The sequence below is a fragment of the Panthera uncia genome, chromosome X (assembly GCF_023721935.1).
Source record: "Panthera uncia isolate 11264 chromosome X, Puncia_PCG_1.0, whole genome shotgun sequence".
Taxonomy (NCBI): domain Eukaryota; kingdom Metazoa; phylum Chordata; class Mammalia; order Carnivora; family Felidae; genus Panthera; species Panthera uncia.
Genome location: NC_064817.1, coordinates 4,361,979 through 4,374,574, shown reverse-complemented (window position 1 = coordinate 4,374,574; position 12,596 = coordinate 4,361,979). Strand labels below are relative to the sequence as shown.

The window sequence follows — 12,596 nt, the reverse complement described above, 5'->3', positions numbered from 1 at the left end:
GGTATCTGCACAGCAATATCATTGCAAAGACATCAGAGAAAATTTAAGCAGCACAGGGAACGAAGAAAAATAATTTACAAAGAAGATTTTAAAAGAAAAAGGACACTCTAGGAAACAATAAAATTTCATACTTGATTTTGTAATATATTTTCTACCTATCTTATTAAATATTCACCTATCTTTGTTATATATGTTCTTTCTCTCGTAGGGATCTATCTCTTCCGTTAATACTTCAAGCACACATTAACTGGACAGGAAAAAGGTAATGCTTTTCTTAGCTATGGAATATTGAAGGAAAATAACCTAAGACATTTATAGAGATTAAAAGCTTGCTGTTTTCGCCGTCAAATCATAAATTGCAAGAGCCACGTTTCTGCGAAGAGATTTATCTGGCACCAAAGCTTTATTAAATTGTATTGAGGGATCTTTGATGAAATAATAAAGCTATATTACTTTTGTAAACATTAACATTCTGAGTTAACAGTTGAGTTTGTAATCCAAAGGTACAGATGAAATTTACAATAAAACAATGATTAGGTATCCCTGTGGTAAATAAGGCACGCCCATTAGCATTCATGCCTGGCTGGGTGGCTCATGGACATACAAACGATGTTTAGGTACCAACTGCATAATTAATACCACCGAACATGATTATCCCCTGAATCCATTGGATCCAAAGCATGTGTTCACCTCGTGGGATCCCAGGAAACCATGCTTCTCAACTGGCATATTGCAGTGGTAAATAGTGCTTCTTGTCGGGAAGTTATACCGCACAAGTGTTCTGAAGCAATTAAAAGAGCGTACAATTACCGACGAAATTTAGAGAAGAAAGCAAACAGATCACGAGAAAAAAAGAAATATTTGATGGTGAAGATAGAGAATTCTAAACAAAGACAAGAGCACACCAAAATCAAAGAAGAAATACTGTGAACGTGTCCAGACCGAAGCCCCAGACGTGAGTAATCAAGCCTTTGTCAACTTGAAAGAAAGCTGTTGTGGAAACAGGAGTTTCACCTATAAGCTCTCCGTAACTTTGCTCCATCTCTTGTCACACTGGCTGTATCATCAGGTTTCCCAGAGAAACAAAACCAATAGGATAGATGATAGATCAACTGATCGATCAATCAATAGAGGACAGACTCATCGATGACACGTAGGTAGGTAGAGAGATGACCGTATAGGTTCCACAGATCTATCTATCTACCTTCCAGTGTATCTGTATATTGAGCTTTACCTTTGGGAAATTGGCTTATACGATCGTGGGAGCTGAATTTGGTAGGACAGGCTCAGAGGTTAGAAACTCAAGATTTCTATGTGACAGTTTTGAGCTCAATCCCTAACTCCTGGGACTCTTCATGTTTTGCACTGAAGGTGTGCAAGAGACTGGATGAGGTCCCCTCATATTATCAAGGGTAATCTCCTTAAAGTCAAGTGCTAATTGATGCTACTCACATCTACAAGACCATCATAGCAGTAAGTACACTAGAGTCTGACCAAACATCTGGGCACCAGAGCCAGCCAGGCCAACACATAAAATTTAATCTTCACCCTTCACCACCTCTTCCGTCTATCCATGAAAGACCTCTCTCTCACATCAAAGAGAACAGGTTCCTCCGTGTTGAATCATTTCAGTTACCGTACCCTGGATAAATCCGCATTACTTCAGACTTTGTTTGCACACTGGCTAATCCCTGAAATCTTCAAGTCACAGATGATGATACTCAGATTAGTTGTGTTTATAATGAAGTATGTAAATAAGCGGGAACTACAGAGACAAAGGGAAACACTTAGACCCAACTTCTACATTCGTGGACTCTATGCTTACAGAGGTTTGGTCTACGTGATCAAATATCTCCGTACACTTTCACCCAGGTCTTGATATTATTCTGAGTCTCAGGAATAGAGGAATAACACGTTAGCTTCTGTTATTGGGCTGCAGGGATCGGACACCAGCGTTGGCCACTTATTAGCTGGGTGACTTTCAGAAAATCAGCTACTCTTTTTAAACCTCAGTTTCCTCATCTTATTATACCTACTGTACAGCTAGTAAGTCCCCAGTTGGATTTTTGTGATGATGATATGGCATGACGTGTGTAAAGTGGATAGGCCAGGGTATATCCAGTCAACACCAGCTATAGTCATTAGCTCCTCCTCAGTCATCCCTGACCTGGATCATGGGACAGGGGGAACAGGTGTCTATAGTTACAGGAAGTGAGGTGTCTACTGAAGGTGGGGTGGCTGTGTGTGACTCTCCAGAAAACTTGCTCAATTCCAACAAAGTTGGCTGATAGCAAGAGGAAAGGCTGATGTTCAAGTCTTTCTTATTAAAAAAAAAAGGCACTTCTGTGACCACATGAGTACTCTGGCTATGTCCTTCTGCTTCACAAACACTAACAGACTTGTCTATGACCTGCTCTTTTTTTTGTCTGACTTCTCAACCCACAGCAGCCTCGCTTCTGCCCCACGTAAACGTCTGAAATGAATCTTGGAAACTGGACACTTCTCAGTAAGTTTTCCTGCCTCCCGACAAACTCCGGTACCTTTCCTGAATCTTCTTTTGTGATCACAGCCTCTTTGCAGCACCACAGACAAACGCTAATGTAGTGCCCACGGTGACGTGGGTCATTCATAGTCTGCATCAGCTAAATAAACGTATGCACCTTATTAATATTTTATATGACCTTCAAAAACTGCTTTTGCAAATGCTCTGGGAGATCAGGTTGAGGATTCCACATCCTGTCACCCTGCAGGCATTTTGCAGCTCAGGATGATGGGCCCTGCTGGAACTTCCTGGACTTTTATCTGTATTCATCTCCAAGCTTCTCCTCCACCCCACCCAGCTCCAATTTATGTTTCTAATCCGTAAATCCACAGAAAGTGGTACAGTCAGTTGCTGACTCTCTTTCGGACTCCATGGGTCTCCTTATTTTTGTCCTGAATATGTGATCTGAATAGGATGAATCTAGGTAAAAGCAAATTTTCCACAATTTCAGCAACATGGTTGTTTCTGGGTAGCAAAGGAAAAAGACACAGAAAAGAGGCTTATGTTTTACTATATGCCCTTTAGTATCTTTGAATTTTGTACTATATGCATATAAACTTATTGCAATACTAAGTATATTAAAACAAATGAACAATCAGAAATAAATTTAGCTGCAGGATACCAAAACATGTGAACTTTTTAATTAAACTATTATATAGTCAAGACTATTTTCTGTAGATCTTATACCTTAATTTCTCCAGATTTCGTTTTCCCATAGGTATCAACTGTGTAATGAAAGGAACCACCTAAGGGTTTAAGACATGAGTTACGGACATCAAGACGCTGGTCATGTTCTCTGCCAGGGTCAATGCAGAAAGAAATGTTGCACATCACTTTCTTACTGACTGCCAACGCATCACACATCCGTGTGCACCCAGCCACGAGTGGCTGCTCGTCCCCTAAGTACGTGGAGTTGGCCTGCACACACTTGAACTGGACGTAGCCTGTGGTGTGCCGTAACCAACAAAACATGGTGGACGGGATGCTCAGCGAGGTCTGGAGAGTAAACCTCAAGGGACCGTGCAGTTTCCACTAGGCACCCTGGGAAGGGAACTCTGACATGAGCTTCTATTGCGGGAGCCAATGGTAGATTGTAGAGAAAAACAGACCATATAAAATAAACACCCAGGCACCCCGTCCAACAGAGAGCGTCAAGTCCCCGTTAACGAATGAGGTTGTATCTTCCTACTCCTCAGCTCCTCTGTCCTCCTCCTGATGGCCTTCCGTCAGTGTAAAATACAATTTTCCCTTTTGATTTTAGCCCCAGCATTTGTATTTTTAGACGATGTGAAATGCACCTACATTTTAAAAAGGATTTGAAACGTACATATAAAAATACCAAGTTTTATGTTATATATCAGCACTGATTGGCACATTTCTTCCCACCTGGGGAATCTATACCTCATTGCAGACGCTCAGTTATGTTTTTTAGATTTCTACTTTATCAACTGTCTTTCTTATGAGTGATCCCCTTTGGAGTAAGTCACTGGTAGATGTAAAGAACAACAGAGTGCCTATCGCTCTCAACACTTGCTTGGGGTTCATCTTTCTTTCGATCTTGCATGAAGACCATCAAAGTAGGCTCTCTTAAACCTGACTTTGACCCAGAAGTTCTGAATTGGGGCTGATGCCAGTGGCTCCCTGGGAAATGATGTAGCTTCTGAGTCCTTGGGACAAGACATGCTTTGCACCACAAAAGGCACCAAAAAAATTGTGCTTCTGAAATACAGGGAAGTGCAGATTCTTCAAAAATGCTCTCCTACGGGCTTACTCCAAATGCATGGCTGCTGTTGTGCAACCCTCCCCTGCCCGCATACTTTCTTGCATCGGGCGAATCACAGAAGGCCAGCTTTGGGATCCAGTGGCATGACTGAGTCAAAGAAAACCCAGGAAGCCTCCATCTGTCTCTTTGACTTGACATTGGGTGTTAAAGGCTCTCCTTTTCCTCTTCTTTGCATCAAATACAGAGCAGTGTGCCATGTACAATTGACAGATCTTCAACATCCTTTGTCTGTCTTCATATCGGTCCCACACATCTACCACTCCTTTACATATTGGCTAACCACAACAACATTTGAATGACTTGGTTCCTGTCTAAGCTTATATACATGTCAAAATAGGCATAGACTGAGTCACTGCAGTGAAGTGCCTTTGACTGAGGCAGGAGACAGAGACAGCATTGCTGGAGAATGCTGGTTCAAGGTCTGAGTAACACGGCACAGGACATGTTCACCTGTAGAACTGCTATTCATTCAAACTAAAGTACAGTCATCTAGATAGAGGAAGGCACAATGGCCCACCTTCACATCCTGATCTCCCACTGTCTGCTGTACCTTCAGAACACACACATCCATTTACAAGACCCTGCCATATTTTGGGTCATCTACCCCTTTTCCCTTTTGATTCCAAATGATTTTCTCATCCTCTCACATCCTTTATATAAGCACATACTTTTTATCTAAATAAAGATTTTTTTTCTATCACAAATGTCAACCTAGACTTCATGGGAAACTCTGTTTAATAAGAATATTTAAAGAAAATGACTTAGGCTCTAAAGGAGGCATTAAAAAAACATTTTAAGGGACGCCTGGGTGGCTCAGTTGGATATGCATCTGATTTTGGCTCAGGTCATGATCTCACACTTCATGGGTTCGAGCTCCCCGTCGGGCTCTGTGCTGGCAGCTCAGAGCTTGGATCCTGCTTCCAATTCTGTGTATCCCTCTCTCTCTCTCTCTCTCTCTCTGCCCACCCCCAATCATACCCTGTCCCCCCCTCTCTCTCAAAAATAAATAAGCATTAAAAAAATATTAAACATTCCTGGAATAAGTAGGCAAGCTTACAAATTGACTACTTGGAAAGGAAATATTCATTTGGATAGGGGAGTTTGGGTATCTTTTTAAAATGCAATTAAAACATAACTGCTCTAAATGAACCATAAACAAAAACCACAGTAAAGAGCAAAAATTACAGACTAGTATTTCCTTACCCTCACATCTTGCATTTATCAGTCTGTGCTAACGGGGCATCTCGCATTATTTTAATGTCACAATCTAACATCCTAATCTCTTGGCTTAATTTCACTTTTCATGCTAACATCTAAAAATTTACAACTCATATCAATTCCAGAAGGCATCCTACTTTCTCCATAGCCTAAATTATTAATAAAAATGTCAAGGAAAGAAAACTAGCATCGACCCTTTCTGCAGCTTGACTATTCCTTAAGTCAATACATGCATACTATTGACCCTCAAGTCAGTTTCCCACAGGGTGTACTGTTTTGGAAGCTAATTTGCTCCTATCTGTAGGGAAGCACATGGCGTGGTGACCAAAGCTATTGTCTGGGAGACAAGGGACAGGGTTTTCAGTCCTGATGTTGCCATTGAGGCACCTTTCTTTATCTCTCCTTCACTCTTCAAGCAAAGGAAGGGATGCGGTCAGGACTTCCTATATCTCTTCCATTTCAGCATTCCATGCAAGCGTGTTCTTTTCAAGGTGAGAGACAGGGGGCCCACAACTAGAAATCTAGACAAGCATTTCCCACCCGGGTTGGCACGGCTCGGCAGCTGTCTCCTTTTCATCTGTCTTGATGGCTACATGGGATGAGCTGCTGAAAGAAGAGCCAGAATAAGGATGAGGCCAGAGCATCCACTGTTTGCACAGGTTCAATGTTAAGCCCTCCTTGAATTATCTTTTGAAGAAGATAGAAAAGACACTGAGTACTGAGAGAGTCCTTACTCAATTCAGGTGTAAAAGAATCAATGCGGAGATCAAATAGAACTTCCTTGCATGTCCTCTGACCTCCGTGATGATAAAATCCCACTGAAGGTAAGCAGTGTCACCCTCCTTGCAGCTGATGAGACAAAACAGGCTTTCAAAGGTTAGGGGACTTGACTAAGAGACTTGCCTCTCTTCAAGTGTCTCAGCTCCTCAGGTTGTACAATTCTCTCCCATATGGTGGGTCCTTCTGAAGGAACACACCTCCTGTAGTCTGCTGCTTCTCAAGATCAAGATTCCCAGAGCTTTCAATGTCACCACAGATAGGTAACTACTCCAATATACCATGGAGTCAACATCTCCCAGCCTGCAGAGTGCAACCCGGTCATCGCCTCCTTCCCTCCAGATACTGTTCCCTGGGCATGAAGCCTGAGATGCTACTTCCGGTGTCTTTGTGTTCAATTTATATCTCCAACTTATGAAATAATAAGATACTTGAGTTTTGCTTTGATTTTTCTTTTTTTTAAATTCGGTGCCACGGATCCACAGTCTGTTTTCTTTTAAAGTTCTCTTAGGGCTGCCAGAGGAAAGGCTGGGATATTCACATCATCAGCATTCATCTTGGAAAAGTAGACGCATAGTTCCAGTCTGTTGGTGTCTTTTGCATGACTTGGTATCTTTCCGATGAGCTGATGGTAGACGGCTTTGGAAATGTTCAAGCATAGCTTTTATCAGATAGCTAACAGTAAACATGAAATTCTCCACAGGGAGCTAGAAAAAAAAAATGTTTACAGAGAAACACAGTCCCGGTTTCTGATCCTAACTCCAATGGACACTGAGCTAAAATGTACTTTGGTCAGCAATGTTTGCGAGCATCTATCCCCCGGATGCCTATGCTTTGTCATGCACAAAGGCATGACCCTTCTTTTCTGAGGTGAGCTGGGTTCGGCACCGCTTCTGTGTCTGTCTAAGACTTGCTCCCCTCCTCTCTGCAGCCCCGGGACAACCTCTCCCCGGCATCACTGTGAGGCATCTGAGGTCCTAGTGGGTGAAAGACACTTCTCAGTGGACTGCAAAGTTTTCTTCTTGGGTTGCAGGCCATCTTGTACTTGGTTTTAAGTATGTCTTTGACCCTTTCCTACTGGATCTTGTGACCTGGTAGTGATTCCAGCTGGCAGGAAGCTATTTAAATCCTGATTCAATTCACTAAGACACCTGTGATCCCCGTAAACCTCAGCTCTTGTGAAAACTCTTGGAACATGCTTCAGATCCTTGCACTTGACAAATTGCTACTCATATCAGGACTAAACATCCTGAAATCCAAGACTTCCCCTACTGGTGTGTTGGTCGACTCGTGAACAGCCTTTAGGCTAATCTTTCAGAGAACTATTCCTTCCTTTAATTTAGCTCATCTTTTCTTATCTTGCCTGACGATTTGCTGGGGAAGGAGATTTTAAGCTATATCCTGGAGTACAGGGACCTAACGAAGTCAAACAGAGCCCCCCCCCCCCCCCCCCCCCGCAAAACGGCCCTGGATAATTCCAATAAAAATGTGTCCATCTCTTCTGCCTGAGTAGATTCATGAGCTGGGAGAAGATAATACCACTTAGATAGTATGGAAAAGTAAAAAGGGATGGTTTGGGGAGAAGGTAGGTGAAAAAGAGGGTCCAGAATATGAAATGGGGCAGAATTAAGGAAATAAAAGCATTCCTAAAGACCATTAATTGGATTCTTAATATTCGTGGAGAGACACAAATAAAGAATGGAATTCTATTTCATTGACTTTTTGTGCTCGGATTGCACTTCTATAAATAAGGCACCACGATGGCACACACCAAGTAAGCCACATGCTTGGTAGACGTGCATAGGGGCACACACATGCATGGAAGCAGACAGGAAGGAAACAGACGCTGGAACATGGGTGCCGGACTTAATCCTGGGAATCGCAGGACCTTGGCCAGCTTGGCCAGCTGTTTCAGCTCTCTGCTCTCTTCCTTCCCTAACAAGAAAAGGAACAGGGCACAGAATGAATCTAACATTACAAGTGCCGCCATGCTATGCCCTTATCAGATTTTCAGTTTCATTGGTAGCAGATAACACAGTACAGACGTCCAAAACACGCCAGAAGGTTAGGGGAATGGGCTAACAGTTTCTCAGGATCCATTTGTTCAGTCATGATAGAGAAGGATAAAAAGTATGCATAAAACACCAACCAAGTGGACGCTGTGTTAAGTTCCTGTTAGTTAATTCTAACGGATTGTTTTGTACCTCCTAGCCTGCTGTCCTCCAAATCTGCAGTCCTGCCTCAGGATCCATGTGGCAATGTCCTGGACTCCCACAAAGACAGCAAAGGGAAAAGTCACGTTGCAGAGCTCTTTACCAGCTACGATTCTCATGTGGGATGAAAGTGAATAACAGAGTTCTACATACAGAGGTGCAGGATTTCTGTCAGTAATAAATATCAGAAAAAGGAGTGCAGAAAAAGGACCAGGGATTTATAGTTAGCCAGCGTTCATGGCAAGCCAAAAGCAATCACGTAAAATGGCAAGGAAATTGGAAGAAAGTGTTAGGCTATGGAAGTTGATTTAGGCAAAAACTCGGAGAGCAGAGAGAAGTGGTATGCACAGCAACCACGAGGTGTGGACTGGAGGTATGTTACACTGAGGGTAGCTGATTAAGGAACACCTTACATTAGGTGGAGTCCTGATAAAACCGCTTTGTTGTAAAGTATTCATCTCGGCACGTGCCCTTCCTGTTCAAAATCAAGGGACAGCCTTATAGAATACTACACAGGTTTGAAAAGGAAGGAGATTCTGACACAAGGTACAACATGGATGAACCCTGAGAACATTATTCTACATGAAATAAACCGGTCACCACATGACAAAAAGCGATATTAGCACCGTGAATTCGGCTTCTTCGTTTTTGTGACAATCTACTCAGCAAAGAGCAGACGTTAGAAACAAAGATTTTATGCTTATAGAGTAAATTCCCTGGTGAATATACTTGACAAACCAAGTAGTCCAGATTAAAAGAAAATGTGTTGGGAAAAGATAATGCGTTGGAGGAGCCCCTGGGTGGCTCAGTTGGTGAAGCGTCTGACTCTTGGTTTCAGCTCAGGTCATGATCTCATGGTTTCACGTGTTTGAGCCCCACACCGGGCTCTGCGCTGGCAGTACGGAGCCTGCTTGGGATTCTCTCTCCCTCCCTCTTTCTCTGCTCCTGTCTTTCTCAAATTAAGTAAATGCACTTGTGTGCTCTGTCTTTCTCAAATTAAATAAATGCACTTAAAAAAATCTAATAAAAAAAAAAGTAAATGTGTTGGAGCCTGAAATAGTGGTTCAAAACAATAAGAAAATAAATAAATAAAACCTTCCTTTACTGTCTATATTACCCACCCGTACCACTTTGTTGTATATATGGATACATAAAATCAAGATGGCCTTAGGGAATGGACTGAGTGGAATTTAAATAAGCAATTTCACAAGTACATTCTGCAAATGAAGGAAACTCGGGATATTAGAGTACTAAGAATTTCCGTGCAAAAGAAACAAACAGGAACCCTTCTTTTTCAACCACATTGTTCTTGACTCCTCTATTTTTCATCCATGTCATTTTCTCAAATTATTTACATGGAAGCTTCACACCGTTCTGAAAACTACCCTGTCGAATTCACTGAGCAAGGGCTGATTGTTGTAAATGGGAATTCGGACTCAAGGTCTTTGGAAGCTCTGTGGAAACCAGGGTAAAATCCCCAGGGTTTGTCCTGAACACCATGGAATATTCAGATTAGGAAACTAGAATGAATGAGTTCTCGGTGAAAATGAGCTGTGAAAGGCTATTTTGCAGCCACCTGAAAAGTCAGTGTTTGCTTTCTAATGGGAAACGGGGTGTTATCTCTTCTTAACCACCAGGGTATTCTTTGGCAATCGTTCCTAAGAAAACTACTTTATACCATCTTCTTTCTCATTTCTGAGCTACCAGCAGCCTCATCGGCTAATACTGTACACAGTGAGGAGCATGATACAATGTCCCGTGGTAATGGAGAAGAATTTTACCTTTGTAAATATTTCTCGTGAAAACACAATGTGCTAAAATAATGCTAGAAAGTGATTTTAACCGATTATTTGTAACACAAATAATTTGTAACACAGGATGAAGCTAGTTGTGATTTTATATCAGGGTGATCAATCCCATTAGTGAATATTTAATTTTGCAACTGTATTTTGTCCTCCGTTTCTATAAAATACATACACCCATGTACAGTTTTATCAATATTAAATTATATTAAATGAACAGTAGTTTTATTAGCTTAGCTGTCACAGAATGGTGGCTCACATTTTCAAATGTATAATTTATATGTGGGTCATTTCCTGTGATGATTTTTTTTAATTAAATTTTTTTTCTTTAAATTTTATTAGAGAGAGAGAGAGAGACAGAGAGACATGAGTAGGGTAGACGGGCAGAGGGAGAGAGAGAGAGAGAGAGAGAGAATCTTAGGCATGCTCCCTGCTAAGACCGATGTTGAGGGGGCTCAATCCCACGACCTTGGGATCATGACCTGAGCTGAAATCAAGAGTCAGACTCAACTGACTGAGCAACCCAGGTGCCCCTCTGTGACACTCTTAACAGTGAGAGACAGTGGAGGGCAGTGTCTAAAAGGACCCACATGTGTACCTGGTGTGAACGGTCTTCTCAGACTGTGAGGCCCAGGTATTTGCAAAAATAGTATGGGCAGTGTGAGCTGACTTCCCTGAGGTCAAAGATCCAAGACTGGTGATTCAGGCAGTTTGTAAGAACCTGGGTTTTTAAACCATCAGGCCCGTTTCCAACCCAGTGAAGTGTTTCTGATGGAATATGGCAGTAATTCAGAGGACCTGATCTTATCTTCACCGGAATATAAACTTCCATGTGTACTGTGCAGGTGGACATCCTTGTCCCGTGAAATCTGCAGTAAGAAGTAAATCCACAAGCAACGAGAGCACATTCCCTTTGCATCCTGATGAATAAGTCAGTTCAATGGCCAACTGGAGCGGGTGATGGTTAGAAACTTGGGGGGAAGTAAAGGAGCAGTGGCAACACTAACCTAGACAGTTTTGTCTGATTCTGCCCATTTCCATTAATTGGAATAATACCTTACCACATAAACCCAGCACACTCAGGATGCACTCACTGGCCAGAAAAAATAAAAAGGGCACATTAGATCATTTGTAATCTAAACCTATCCCAGTCCCTATCTAATCCATCAAGAATTGGGAAACAGGTTCAATTTTATTGAGCCTCCCATTTCTTTTTAAAGTTTATTTTGAGAGAGACAGAGACAGCGTTGAGGGGGGGAAGGGCAGAGGGAGAGAGAATCCCAAGCAGGTTCCGTGCTGTCAGCACACAGCCAGACACGGGGTTCAAACTCACGAAACTATGAGATCATGAACTGAGTCTAAACCTAGAGTCAGACACTTAACCGACTGAGCCACCCAGGCACCCCGAGTCTCCCGTTTTTTGAGTTAGAAATCCACATTTTATTATATTGAGAGCAGAAATAGTATGTGACACGTAAGTGGAAATAGGCAAGAAAGGGCGCTCAACTTTCTAAAGGCAGTTAGCTGGCTGTGATGTTCACCTAGTGTCTCAACATCACACAAGAATGTTTTACTCATTTACATTCTTAAAGCATCCCAAATTCCAAAAACATATCTGATTGATCATGTTGTCTGGGGATTGAGATCTCTTCTCTGTGCTACTAGAATAATCCAGAGATCTTTGCAGCTCAAGCATTTGTTAAAAATAGCCTAAACCAAATAACACACTAAAGAAACACAAGGCTCATTTTTCCAAATGAGGTAAGAAACACGTACCTTTGAACCGGGAAGAAATCTGGTTCAAGCAACAAGAGTTATAGGGCACCTCGGTGGCTCAGTCGGTTGAGCATCTGACTTTGGCTCAGGTCGTGATCTCACAGCTTGTAAGTTCAGGCCCCAAATCAGGCTCATGCTGACAGCCCAGTGCCTGGAGCCTGCTTCAGATTCTGTGTCTCCCTCTCTCTGCCCCTCCCCCGCTCATGGTCTCTTTCTCTCTCTCTCTCTCTCTCTCTCTCTCTCTCTCTCTCTCTCCATCAAAAATAAATAAAACAGGGGCGCCTGGGTGGCTCAGTCGGTTAAGCGTCCGACTTCAGCTCGGGTCACCATCTCGCGGTCCGTGAGTTCGAGCCCCACGTCGGGCTCTGGGCTGATGGCTCAGAGCCTGGAGCCTGCTTCCGATTCTGTGTCTCCCTCTCTCTCTGCCCCTCCCCCGTTCATGCTCTGTCTCTCTCTGTCTCAAAAATGAATAAACGTTAAAAAAA

The 12,596-nt window shown here is 42.5% G+C and overlaps 1 pseudogene; it reads left to right on the top strand.

The window, feature by feature from the left end:
• Positions 1-12,596, top strand: part of LOC125932330 (trifunctional enzyme subunit beta, mitochondrial-like) — an 84,778-nt pseudogene that overhangs the window by 17,069 nt on the left and 55,113 nt on the right.